The sequence below is a fragment of the Macaca thibetana genome, chromosome 1 (genome assembly GCF_024542745.1).
Source record: "Macaca thibetana thibetana isolate TM-01 chromosome 1, ASM2454274v1, whole genome shotgun sequence".
Taxonomy (NCBI): domain Eukaryota; kingdom Metazoa; phylum Chordata; class Mammalia; order Primates; family Cercopithecidae; genus Macaca; species Macaca thibetana.
In genome coordinates, this window is record NC_065578.1 from 119,710,081 (window position 1) to 119,724,135 (window position 14,055).

The 14,055-nt window shown below is 45.0% G+C and overlaps 1 protein-coding gene and 1 pseudogene across 16 annotated transcripts in view; one reads left to right on the top strand and one right to left on the bottom strand.

Annotated features, from left to right (window-relative positions):
- LOC126931165 (myomegalin) overlaps positions 1 to 14,055 on the top strand; it is a 382,023-nt gene that overhangs the window by 283,503 nt on the left and 84,465 nt on the right. The window lies entirely within an intron of this gene.
- The window catches only part of LOC126931509 (neuroblastoma breakpoint family member 3-like), an 833,099-nt pseudogene that overhangs the window by 33,343 nt on the left and 785,701 nt on the right, over positions 1 to 14,055 (bottom strand). The window lies entirely within an intron of this gene.

A 14,055-nucleotide genomic window follows, 5' to 3' on the forward strand; every position in this document is an offset into this window, starting at 1 on the left:
GCGTCGACCAAGAAAATGAGTTAACTGAGGGAATGGACCGAGTGCAGCGGGACCGGGAAATCCCTCTCTCCCCTCCGCCTCTCTTTCAAAGCAACAGCCCGCGACCCTGCAAATCGCTGATTTCCCCGGCCACTTGTACCGCCCCTGCCAGGTTAAAGAGGCAGAAGACACACTCCCTCGGGGGCCCGGGGCGACCCCGCGCTTAGGACTGCAGGCCTGGCGCTGCCGCACCCGCCCGAGTCTGACCTCCCGCCCGGGCACGCGGTGCAGACTCGCAGGCTTCAGAAGGCAGCCCCCAGCTCCCCCGAGAGGTGGCCTTAGGTCACTAGCTAAAACAATAACCAACGTGTCAATGGCACTTGTAATTATTTTCTAACTTAAATTTATAACAGATTTTGCAGATGGGCTTCCACTGAAACAAGCCTTTGAGAAAAAGAAAAACTTTTTTTCCAACAAGATTAGGAAATACCAAGAAATAGGAAGTAAAGCCATGCCGTCCACCCAGCTAACAACTTTGAAAACTTGGAATTTTATCTAAGGCAAATGTTTGCATAACTTTAGGTCATGCCATTATTTAAAGTCAATTTCAATTAACAATTTCATTGCAACTGAATTCATCTTGTATAAGAAAACTAAGATACATCCCTGATAATCTACCTCACCCCTCCTATATTCCATCCATCAGCAAATCCTACTGGTTTTTACTTTCCAAATTTTCCTTGAATCTGTCCTCTTCTATCTCCTCCATCACCACCCTAGTCTAGGCTACCTTCACCTGGCGAGTGGGGGTGGAGGGACTACTGACCTAGTCTCCTTGTGGTTTACCCATATTCCCTTTATCACTTCTCTAATCTCAACACAACAGGCAGAGTGGCTTTTTCAAAATATGATGTGACCCTGTCACTTCCCAGCCCAAACCACTTCAACACCTTCCCATTCTCTTAGACAAAACCTCCTAACTAACCAAGCCCTGAATGGCCAGGCACCTTGCCCACTTCTCCATCTCTTCTCACTACTCAGACCAATTCCATTCTGCTCTCTCTGCTCGAGCCAAACTGGCCTCTTTTATTCCCTATTTACCAGCTTCCTGGCCTCCACAGAGCTTTTGCTCGTGCTTTGCTCTGTGCCTGGAAGTTTCTTCTAACCTCTATCCTTCTGAGAACAGCTGTAGTCTCCACCTCTGAAAAGCACCTTCTGACCTCCCTACAGTTGTGCCTTACTCCTATCACATTGCATGAAACTGTAATCGGGTGGTTATTTTGGGGAATTTTTTACTATCAGCTAGGTAAGCCCAGGATTTGGTTTTGTTTGGCTCATGGTTTGTATTTCCACATTTGTTAGATACATATTTGTTCATAAATGAGAATGACAGATGCCAGAAGTTGAAGTAAATTTGGCATAAAGTCAGAGAAAGGTAAAATGTCACAATCTGACATTTGGAGTCAGAATGTAGAAACTTCAGTTATATTAAAACTGATTTTATATCATTTTAGGCTGGGTTGTTACAGTAACCTTTAAAACTGAGTTCTCAAAGAGCCTTGTATAAACACCTGAATTAATAATGATAAGCCATGGGATGGCCCACATAAAACTAATAACATTGGTTGCTTCAAGACAGGAAGACTGAGCCAGGCACAGTGGCTCATACCTGTAATGCAAGCACTTTGGGAGGCCAAGGCCCGGAGATCATTTGAGCTCAGGAGTTTGAAACTAGCCTGAGCAACTTGGTGAGACCCTGTCTCTACACAAAATACAAGCAAAATTAGCTGGGCGTGGTGGCGGACACCTGTAGTCCCAGCCATTTGGGAGGCCGAGGTCGGAGGATTGCTTGAGCCCAGAAGGTTGAGGCTGCAGTGAGCCATGATCATGCCACTGCACTCCAGCCTGGACGACAGAGCAAGATCCTGTCTCAAAAAAAAAAAAAAAAGAAAAGAAACAGAGAGAGAGAGAGAAGTGAAGACTGGTGACTGGTGGCTACTGGTGGAAAGGAGATTTTTACGACATGCCCAAAAGGTTTAAAATTGTAACTTTTTTATTTTAAAGTCTGTGAAGATAAATGACACAAAAGAGCACATACCTTCCCATTTATTGGAAATTCTAAAAAGGGGAAAATTAATCTGTGGTGAAAAAAATCATAACAGTGGTTCCCTCTGGCAGGGGATTGACTGGGAAGATACATGAGAGAAATTTCTGGGTGGTAAAAATGGTCTCTGTCTTGATAGGGATATGAGTCCATAAGTGTATTCATTTGTCAAAAAACATACAGGTAACATTTCAATGAAAGTAAATTTTACCTTAAAAACTGTAAGAATAAATACAAATTCAAAATCTACTAGCTACCACCTAGTTGAGTATTCAGTGTCTATGGGTATTAGCCCAGGCTATACATACACAATTTCGTTTAGTCCTCATACCGTCCTCATGGGGTAGGTATTATTGTCATAACCCCCTTGCATATGAAGAAGCCAAAATGTAGTAAATACCAAATAACTTGCCTTGATTTATACCCCTGGAAAATGGTGGAAGAGCTTTAAACACCATCAGTCAAATGCCAGAAGTTGTTAAACATTAGACCCTATAGCACTTCTCTGAAATTATAGTATTTTTGGTGTGTGTGTATATATATGTGTGTGTATATATATATACACACACACACTAGATCAAGAGCTTCACAATGATTGAAATCATAGTTTGTCTTTTTGCTTGTTTGAGGTTTATGTTTTTGTTTTATTTCATTATTTTAAAGACTGAGTCTCGGCTGGGCACGGTGTCTCACGCCTGTAATCCCAGCACTTTGGGAGGCCAAGGTGGGTGGATCACTTGAGGTCAGAAGTTCGAGACCAGCCTGGCCAACATGGTGAAACCCTATCTCTACTAAAAATACAAATTTAGCCAGGCGTGGTGGCACGCACCTGTAATCCCAGTTACTCAGAAGCAGAAGTTGAGCAGCGAAAACGAAAGTGAGATAAAAGTAGTGACTCAAAAGCTTATGGCTGGCAAGATCCAGAGCAAACCAGTAAGGGCAGCTCCTCAGAGATAGGCATGCATATGAGAGAGAAAAAGTAGCCTTAAAATGATCCCGTGTGATAATCAGCTCATTAAAGCTAATGCATATAGACTGCATATCATGGATATACTTAAAATTATGGGATGAAGATGATGCGGAAGTGCACAGGCGCCAAAGTAACTAAGCAACCCACCTATCAATCAGAAGGCACATGCTGGGTAGAGATTAGGCAGCCCCAGGAAAAGCAGAAAAAAAAAAAGTATAGAAAGACTCAAAGCCCAAAGTTCACCAAACTTACATTGATCTCATTTGCAGAGGTCAGCCCATTCTCCCCTCTCTGAGAGTGTTACTGTGCTTAATAAGTCTTTTGCTGCTTTGCTACATGTGTGTGTCATGTCCAATTCTTTGTTTGAGACACCGAGAACCTGGGACTTCAGAACACCAGCCGGTAACAAAGGTGTGTAAGCTCAGGAGGGAGGAAAGAAAGGGGAAGGGGGCTAGAGCAGATTCAGACATGAGATGCATTCACCCTATGAAGTGAACCTGGGTCTCCAGTGTGGGAGTTGACAATTCTATTACTGAACCATCAGTATTCCATGTGGTATAACCTCTCATGGGTTAAAAAACAAAAAACAAAAAAAAACTCTAGTGTTATGAGCAGACATGAAGGGGCAGGGGGGATGGAGGTGGGAATGTTCTATAGTAGGCTTACACAGATGTCTTTGGAAAACAGAGCTAACAAAGCAACAGGCACTTAAAGCAAAGGCTTGTCCTAAACCTCCTGTTGTTTGCCATGGGAAGAAATCTTGGAGTGAAATTTTCACTTTCTCTCTTGTGCAGATCTCTGTAAGACACAAAAGTTTGGAAGACAGTCATTTTGATCCCTGGACTTTTCTAGAGACTCAAAAGACGCATCTGAGGAGAAAAGCTCTGGGTCCCTGGGATAAATGTGCCACTCGACATGCCTCCTGGAGTGGCCAAAGACAGTGTAGTTAAGAAAAGAAATATTGGAGGGAATTTTCACTCACTCCCACTTTTGTAGGTTTCTTAAAAACATGAGTTTAGAAGCAAGATACTTGGCTTTTTCACATGACTCAAAAGAGGTGTAGATGAAGAGAAGCTCGAACATCCCACAAATCTTCTGGAGTAACCTGAACACATCCCTAAATCTCCAGCTCCTGGGTCTTTGAAAGCCTGTTTAGGGAAAGAATTGGTGATTGTCTCAAGGTTGGGAGGAAAGGGTTTGGGAAGCACCAAGACATGGGTTGGCAAAAAGATTACATCATCAGTGAGGAAATGAAATTTCCAGAGGTTTTTGCCAGATCTAGGACCAGAGACAAAGGCCTGGATGAATTTCCTGTGTATTTCTATAGAGGTCTGTTATCTAGTTGTATAGAGCCTGTTTCACAATTAGGCTCTTTCAAATCTGGTGTGTTGATTTAAATGCATTATAAATAACTTGATAATGTTGCCTGACATACGTCCTCTATGCAAGACTTTGCTCTGGGTGTCCTTTCTGTTTGCTCGCTGTGTCTACTCAAGAGTCCTATACAAACCTATTTTAGAAACACCACTTTAAAGTCCTTCCAGAGACTCTTCAAAATTAGATCTAGTGAAGCCGCACCCGCATTGGTAGTTCAGCGGTGGCGTTCTCCCTACCCACGTGGGAGACCTGGGTTCAACTCCCGGCCAAAGCAGGCCTTTTTACCCTTCATGCTCCAAGTTCATGCTCGAAGGGCTGTTACATGTCTACCCACCAAAGTTATTGTACTACACAGGCTGTACAGCATTTAGGGACCTTGGGTCCTGGTGGCTGGAAGCTAACCCAAGTGGCGGGCCACCTCTGGAGTGTTTTCTGTGCTGGATCTAATCTTGAATTTAAAGTTCCTCTGCTTGGCACATATACACTATGGAATACTATGCAGCCATCAAAAAGGATGAGTTTGCGTCCTTTGTAGGGACATGGATGCAGCTGGAAACCATCATTCTTAGCAAACTATCACAAGAACAGAAAACCAAACACCGCATGTTCTCACTCATAGGTGGGAACTGAACAATGAGATCACTTGGACTCAGGAAGGGGAACATCACACACAGGGGCCTATCATGGGGAGGGGGGAGGGGGGAGGGATTGCATTGGGAGTTATACCTGATGTAAATGACGAGTTGATGGGTGCTGACGAGTTGATGGGTGCAGCACACCAACATGGCACAAGTATACATATGTAACAAACCTGCACGTTATGCACATGTACACTACAACTTAAAGTATAATAATAATAAATAAATTTTTAAAAAATAATAAAAAATAAAAAATAAAGTTCCTCTGTTCAAAGCCTGTCTTTGAAAGTGGGGGTGTTTCTGGTGGGTTGCTGCAGTTTGGAATACTGGGAACTAAATAAAGCCTTTGCTACTTTCATCTAGTCTCCGGGCAAATCCCTGGGTAACCCAAAGGCCATCAGATGGATTCCCATGCTGGGCTTTCCCCTACCTTAGACCACATCTCACTATGGAGTGAGGATCAAGAAGTAAAGGTCCGGAAAGGAGAGAAGCTGCGGGGGCCAGGGAGACTCTTCCTTGGTCAGAGAGGCGTCAGTGGCCCAAGGAAAGGGAGGATTGTGAGGAGGTATCCGCCTAGAGATGAGGGGAGCAGCAGAGACAGAGTCTCATGCACAGGTGTGCCCAGACACCCTGAACCAAGTTACTTAACCTCATCAACCACTGTGGCATCCACAGGGTCTGTGGGGCCGTCGGTCTTCCGGAAGGGATTCTGTGTCCCTGTTATTGTGTGTCAACAGGTGTTAGCCTGATATTTATATTTTCAGTGAGAGAAAACGAACTCCAGAATTTGGAAACTGTTTTTCCGGCTTTGCTTTATACCTCTTGGACACTCCTTCGAAGGATTGGATCTGAGGGGCACTGGGGTGTGACTATGGTAGACAAGGGATGATTAATTTTCATCCAAAAATCTTTGGCGGATTCTCCCAGTCTCCGGCTCCCCAGTCTAACAGTAGTTTAAAACAGAAAATCAGCAGCATTTGGAGAGGTTTTTTTCCTTTGCGTTTTAATAATAAACTTGATTTATTCAATTCTAAAAGTTTTCTTATTCTGAGGTTGTCTTTCTATATTTTGAGTATAAAATGATGGCCATACTATGTTGGACCCACCAAGGTTCTTCTCTTCACTTGTTTATTTGTAACGTCTCTTTGTAATCTGAGAATTTCCTGAGTAAACTGGGAACTGTTATACATAATTCCTTGCTTTTGAACATTCTTTGTAAACAGGAATCAGAATTGGGGGTGAGGAGGGAGGGAGGACTAGGAGTGCTGATTTGTGTAACAGAAAATCAGGGATTACTTATGTGATGGAGCAAAGGGTTTAAAAACTCTTAGCTTCTGCAAATTTCCCCTTTTACTGTTTGCTGAAGAAAATTCTGTCTTTGACTCCCGTCCTTACCTTCTCCTGGCCTGTGAGAAGCTTCCTCCCTATTCAGTTTATTTCCTCCTCCCCTCCCCTCCCCTTCCCACCGCCCCACCCCCCACCCCGCAGCCCCCTCCCCTTTTTCAGTGCAGCTGCTGGAGGAAAGTCGGGTTTGGGAGAAGACCCACACAGGCAAGAACAGCAGGAGAACACTGACATGGTTACACTCTTGTCGCCAGCACTGTCATTAAGACGTCGTGAAAAGACACAGTCAACAGAGGAGAGCAGAGAATAATATCTCCGTTTCAGCGATTCCAGGATGTTGTGCCAATTGTCCAGAGTCCTTGATCCGATGTGGTAAAGAGCTAGGGACATTTTCCCTGAAGGCTTTGACTGCTGGCAAAATCTCATTAAAGGTGTATACATTGATAGGTTAGCCACAGGATGGGTAAAAGAAGAGCCTCTGTCCTACATCTGCCAAGGTATATGTGTAAGAATACATTCTGCGGCATTATTTTTTATTGTAAAATAGCAGAACGAATTTATTACTCAATAATTACAAAGTGTTCAAATGTATGTGACTATATACGAACGATGAAAAACGCAGCTGTTAAAAAGACAATACTGATGACTCAGATGATGTTACTGATGAAAATAATAACATGACAATTACTGAGCATTTATGGCACTCTTGCATGCATTACCTTATTTAAAGTTCAGAACAACCAAGGAAATCAGTAACTTGTGGCGGGCGTGAGAGGTTCCGAGGCACAAAAGGAAGATAGGCATTCAATGAACACCAGGATAGAAGACCCGCAGTAGGAGAAGCGAGAGGAAGAGGAGTCCGCCAGGTGGGATGCTGCAAGCCGCTGGATAGCTCGGCGGAGAGAGGGCGCTCCCGCTCCGCGAGCCTCCCTGCGATCGCAGGCCTCGGGCCACCTTCTTCCAGGAAGACGCACCCTCCTTTCCTCTGGTCTCGGTTGAGACGCTGCAAAGCGCATCGTCCTCGAGCATTTCTCCTCTCCCCCAAGACCCTCCAAAGGAAGGATGGGCGGACGGAAACTTAACCCCGAAGTGGTCAAACGCGCAGAGCTCCGGCTTCCGCGGGAGCATTTCCCGAGCGTCTTTCATGGGTAAGAGTGGGCCCTGCAGGATAATGCCTCCCGTTCCCTGAGGAGCAGTGCGGGAGATGCCCATGTGGCCAGCTCCTGGGCCACGCGACCCAGGCCCTCCAGGAGGAGCGAGGAGTCCTGGGCCCTGAGCCAGCCCCCTGGACCGGCTGCGCCAAGAGAAGCAGCAAGGGAAGGTGTCTCTGTCCTCCTGGTGTTAAGAGACGTCTATCCGACTCCCTCTACAAGTGCTGGAGAGGAGGCTAGGTCTTTCCCACGGGCTGGGGACCTTGCTGTTCCAAGGACGGCTGGGGAGGAAGAGGAGGCAGAGGCGGAAGAGGAAGCCAGCTGAGATGTGTGAAGCAGCTCTGGCTACAGCGGGTAGGGAGAGGGCGCGCGGGACCCAGGAGCCTCCGTGCGGAGCCAGGCCTCAGGAGCAGCCGCCTTGTTCCTGAAACGGATACCTCCATCCATCTGGTCTCCAAAGACTGTAGGGAGACCTTCTCGCCCCGTAGGAAGGCGACGTCTCCCATGCTTTCCCACCACGCAGGCCTTGTGTCCTTTCTCCTGCCAGTGGCGGCCCGCCAGCCTGCAGGGGATGCAGCTGCCGCGGTTCCACGCTCGGTGGACGCTGCCAGCCGGCGAGCCAAGAGCCGCGGTTGCAGGCGGGAGTTGGGGAGTTGTGTGCAGGTCCGAAGGAAACCCAAGCTCTTGGTCAGGGCTTTTTTGCTATAGCCAAATTCAGCGTGTAAAAGAGAGCTCACATCTAAGGAAGCGCACTCAAGATCCCTAGGAGGGTGGGAAGGGTCTGTGGCGGCGATATCCGCGTCGGCGGTGAGCCAAGGCATGTCAGGACAGTGAGTGCGCGCACCCAGCGGCAGGGTAGCACGAACAGCACCGCAGACGAGGGCCCCGCGTGTGGAGAAATCGCAGGGGTCAGCGCAGCCGAAGTGCGGTGGACTAGCCTAGTCCAGGGAGAACCCCTTTCCTAACACTGTCTGTCCTCCGCCAGGTAAGGGGAGAGGAGGGACACCACAGCCTCCTCTCCCCTGGCCGGGCGCTCAGGGTCACCACCTTCCCCTCTGCTCTTCCCTCGCCATTCTTCCAAACCACTCTCCGCCAAAGATTCCACTGACAGTCACCCTCCGGACAACCCAGGCCTCCTTTCAGCAGCGGCTCCCGCCCGGAAGCCACCGCGCCCTCTCACCCCAGCGGTTCTGCCCGCCGCCTCTGCCGAGTCTGTGCACTTCACCTCCCTGGCTCCCGCTCTCCCCTGAGCTTACAGTGGACGAGAGTCAGGACGGGGCGAAGGCCATCTGGCTGCCCTTCTAGCTTCAGAATCACCCAATGCACGGGTGTCCACCGTAGCCGGCAAGATGCGTCTCTCCGGTTTTCCGAGGCTTTGGAGCCTGCACAATAGTTCTACAAAAGGCGGTGGCTCCGCCTCGTGTTGGATGGGCGTGTGTTCGGCATGGTGATGAGGGAGTGAGGGTCGACTGTCCCTGTGTCGCAGTCTGGTGGTGTGCTTGCTTCCAAGTCTAAAGTTGGCTAGTTCAAGCCAGTTCTATGGAGCGTTTCTTGCATTTTAAGAATGCTTAAACCGCTGGCAACTTTCTTCTATCCAGCACATGCTCTCATGGAAAGGCAGAACAAGACCAACTTTACCCTCCTCTCCTCCATGTCTCCCATACGACATGAGAACGTAAATCAAGGTCTGCTAAGGTTCTGGGATCTCTCTCTCTCTCTCTCTCTCTCTCTCTCTCTCTCTCTCTCTCTCTCTCTCTCTCGACGGAGTCTCACTCTGTCACCAGGCTGGAGTGCAGTGGCGCGATCTCGGCTCATTGCAACCTCCGACTCTCTAGTTCAAGCTATTATCCTGCCTCAGCCTCCCGAGTAGCTGGGATTATAGGCACGCTCCACCACGCCCAGCTAATTTTTGTATTTTTAGTAGAGACAGGGTTTCACCATGTTGGTCAGGTAGGTCTCAATCTCCTGCCTTGGCCATCCAAAGTCCTGGGATTACAGGCCTGAGCCACCGTGCCCGGGCCCTCTCTCTCTCTCTCTTTTTATTTTAACTGCCATTCATTTAGCCCTTTCCATACACTTTTGAAGTTAAATTGGTTGTATGATTTTACGATTACATATAATGCTCTAGTCATTCTTATACGGGCATTTTCAGCCACTGGTGTATTTCTACTGGACAGAAGTGCAATTACTATTGGAAGGGCAATTATCATAGTGTTCACACGGTTTTTATATCATTCCATTCTTTCTCCTCTGTTGACTTATTAGCTATAACTCTTTCTTTTGTTATTTTAGTAATTGCCTTAGGGCTTAGAGCAAACCTTTTTAACTGATCACAGTCAGCCTTCAAGTGATATTACACCGCACCTTCTGGCCTTGACGCTATTGCTGACATGCACTTTGCTTTTATGCATATTATAAACCCCACAACACATTGTTATTGCTTTTGTTTGGAAGGTCAAATTTTTACAAAAGAAATTTACAAAATGAGAAAATACCTAGTATAGTTACCCATTTCTGCTGTTCTTCATTTCCTCGTGTAGATCTGGATTTTCATCTGGTATTGGATTCCTTCTGCCTGGAGGACTCCTTTGACGTTTCTTGTAGTGTGGGTCAGCTGGTAGTGAATTCGGTCAGCTTTTGTACATCTCTAAATGTCCTTATTTCACTTCCAGTTTTGGGAATTTATTTTTTCTGGCATAGTATTCTAGGCTAACTTCCCCTGCCCCCAGTACCTTAAAGATGTTGCTTCTCTGCTCGCGTGCATTGCTGCTCCTGGTAGAGGCCGGCAAGAGCAGAAAGGAAGCTGACGCAATCCTCATCTTTGTTCCTGTGTATGTGCAATGTCTTTTTCTTCTGGCTGGATTTGAGCAATGTTATTTTGATGGATCCAGGAGTGGTTTTCTTCATGTTTCTTGTGCTTCGGTTTCCTCAGCTCCTTGGGTCACTGGATTTATAATTTTCATTATGATTGGGAACTTTTCAGCTATTTTTTCTTCAGAAATTGGCCAGGCACAGTGGCTCACACCTTCAGGAGGCCGAATCGGGAGATGTTGAGTGAGGCCTGGAATTGAGACCAGCCTGCACAACATGCTGAGACCCCACTCCTAACAAAAATAACAAAGAAAGAAAATAAATGTTTCCTTTCCTCCCGCTCCTTTTCAAGGACTCCCGTTACTCATAAATTAGGCCTCTTAAGTCTGCCCTACAGTTCACTGATAATCTTTTCATTTAAAAAAAAATCTCTTTTGTCTGTGAGTTTCATTTTGCATATTTTCAATTACTCATGGTTCCATGTTCCCTGATCATTTCTTCTGCAACATCTAATCTGCTGTTAATCCCATCAACGAATTTATCATCTCTGATATTTTGGTTTTGTCTTGCTTGTTTGCTAGCTTGCTTGCTTGCTTGCTTGCTTTCTGTCTTTTTCTTTTTTTAGAAGGAGACTCACTCTATCACCCAGGCTGGAGTGCAGTGGCGCGATATTGGCTCACTGCAACCTCCGCCTCACGCGTTCAAGCATTTTCCTTCTTCAGCCTCCGGAGTATCTGGGACTACAGGCGTGTGCCATGACACCCAGCTAATTTTTTGTATTTTTAGTAGAGACGGGTGACACCCAGCTAATTTTTTGTATTTTTAGTAGAGGCAGGGGTTTCACCGTATTAGCCAAGACGGTCTCAATTTCCTGACCTTGTCATCTACCCGCCTCAGCCTCCCAAAGTGCTGGGATTACAGGCATGAGCCACTGCGCCCACCTGTCTCTTTCCTTCCTTCCTTCCTTCCTTCCTTCCTTCCTTCCTTCCTTCCTTCCTTCCTTCCTTCCTTCCCTCGCTCCTTCCTTCCTTCCTTGCATTCATGAGACAGGGAATTCAGTGGTGTAATCTTGGCTCACTGCAACCTCTTCCTCCCAGACTCAAATGATCCTCCCACTGCACACATCAACACTCCCGGCTAATTATTTGTATTTTTTTGGTAGAGATGAGGTTTTGTCATGTTGCCCAGTCTGGTCTGAAACACCTGAGCTCAAGGGATTGGCCCACCTTGGCCTCCCAAAGTGCTGAGATTACAGCGCAGTGCTTTTCAAGCCATGAAAGAAAATAATTGTCAGCCCAGACTCCTCTCTCCAGCAGAAACATCTTTCAGTAATTAAAGGGAGGATCAAAACAGTTTCAGACTAAAAAAAGCTAAGTGAATCTCTGACCAGCAGTTCTACCCTAAAAGAAAGGCTAAGGGGAGTTCTGTAGACAGAAAGGAAATGATTAAAGAAGGAACCTTAGGACAAAAGAAAGAAAGAAGGAAAGAAAGAAAGTGAGAGAAAGAAAGAAAGAAAGAAAGAAAGAAAGAAAGAAAGAAAGAAAGAAAGAAAGAAAGAAAGAAAGAAAGAAAGAAAGAAAGAAAGAAGGAAGGAAAGAAAGAAAGTGAGAGAAAGAAAGAAAAGAAAGAAAGAAAGAAAGAAAGAAAGAAAGAAAGAAAGAAAGAAAGAAAGAAAGAAAGAAAGAAAGAAAGAAAGAGAAAGAAAAGAAGGAAGGGAGGGAGGAAGGAAGAGAGAGAGAGAAAGAAAGGAAGGAAAGAAGGAAGGAAGGAAGGAAGGAAGGAAGGAAGGAAGGAAGGAAGGAAGGAAGGAAGGAAGGAAACAGTAAGCAAAATAGGCCTTTCTTCTCTTGAGTTTTCTAAACTATGCTTGATGGTTTCAGAGAAAATCATAGCACCATTCAATGTGGTTCTAACTCTTCATAAAGAAAATGTTTGAAACAATTATAAGCTGGGAGGGTAAAGAGACCTGCAAAGGAAGTAACTCATCTATCATTCACTCAAACTGGTAAAACAATTACACCAGTATACTGTGTGGTAAAATACAGATGCACAGACATATGAATGTCTGGAAAATCCAAGAGTTTTCAAACAGATATACTCAAAAACGCTATAGATAAGGCAAAACACCATTCTCAAAGATGTTCAAGTCACCACAGGAAGGTAAGAAAATGAAAGTACATCCAGAAAACAAAATCAGGGAGAACAAACAGAAAAGGAGAAATAAAATGGCAGACTTAAGCCCTACCATATCAATCATCACAATTAAATATCAATATCAATGGCCTAAGCACACCAATTGTAAGATACACACTGGCAGAGTAGGTTAATGGACATGAGCCAACTACATACTGGCTACAAAGAAACTACCTTCAAATATGATACAAGCAAGTTGAAATCAAAAGGATGGGAAAAGATATCATGCAAACCTTAGCCAAAGGAAAGCAAGATTGGCTATATTAATGCCAGATACAGTATATTTCAGAAAAAAGAAACTAATCAGAGACAGAGAGGGAGATTATTTAATGAGGAAAGGACCAATCCACCAACTCCTCCTCTGACAAATTCATAAATGTCTTTGCAACAACAACTGAAAGTACTTAACAGAGAACTAGACTAATCCACAAATACAGCTGTATGCTTCAATGTCCCCCTTTCTCAACAATTTATACAACAACCAGACAGAAAATCAACAAGAATGTAGAACCCAACAACGCGATCAACCAGCAGGACTTAAATTGACAATTTTAGAACACCCAACCACACCAGAATATACATTGTTATGGGATGCATCGTGCCCAGCCCCCCCAAATTCATATGTTGAAATCAGAACATTATTAACCACTAGTGATATACTAATTAAAACAACGAGAAATTGCTACATACTTATCAGAATGGTCAAAATAAAAGTGTGACCACATCAAGTGCTGTCAAGGATTCAGAGAAAGCTGGATCACTCATACATTGCTGGTGGGAATGTAAAAGATTACAGCCCACTCTGGAGAATATCTGTATAGTTTTTACTTTCAAAACTCTATGTACAACTACCACACCACCTTGGAATTGCATTCCCTGCATTTATCACAGAGAAATGGAATCTTATGTTCACACAAAACCCATGTACTTAAAGTTTATAGCAGCCTTGTTTTTAATAGCCAAAACTGGGGAAACAGGGTACAGATGACTTCCATGAGGTGAATGGTTAAACAAACTGTGTTATATATCCATAGCATCGAATAGTTCTCAATAATTTTTTTTATACGACGACAAACTACTGATACCTACAATAACCTGGATGAATCTCCACAGAATGATGGTGAGTGGACAAAGGGTAATCCCAAAGGTGACATGTAGGATTCCATTTAAGTAACATTCTTGAAATGAATAAATTATAGGAACGGGGAACAGATTAGTAATTGGCAGGGGTTAAGGAGGGAAGGAGGAGCAGCACTGAAGAGACAGGGTCGTGGCTATAAAAAGGCAACATGATGAATCCTGATGTTGATGGAAATGTTCTCTACCTTGCTTGTATCAATGTCAATTTCCTGGTAGTATGGCATTTGCAATACATCTGCTATATTTGCAAATATTGCCATTTTGGAAATATTACCAAGATGTTACCATTGGAGGAAACAAAGTAAGAGGTACAAGGGACCTCCCTTTTTCTCTCGAGTTCTTAAGATT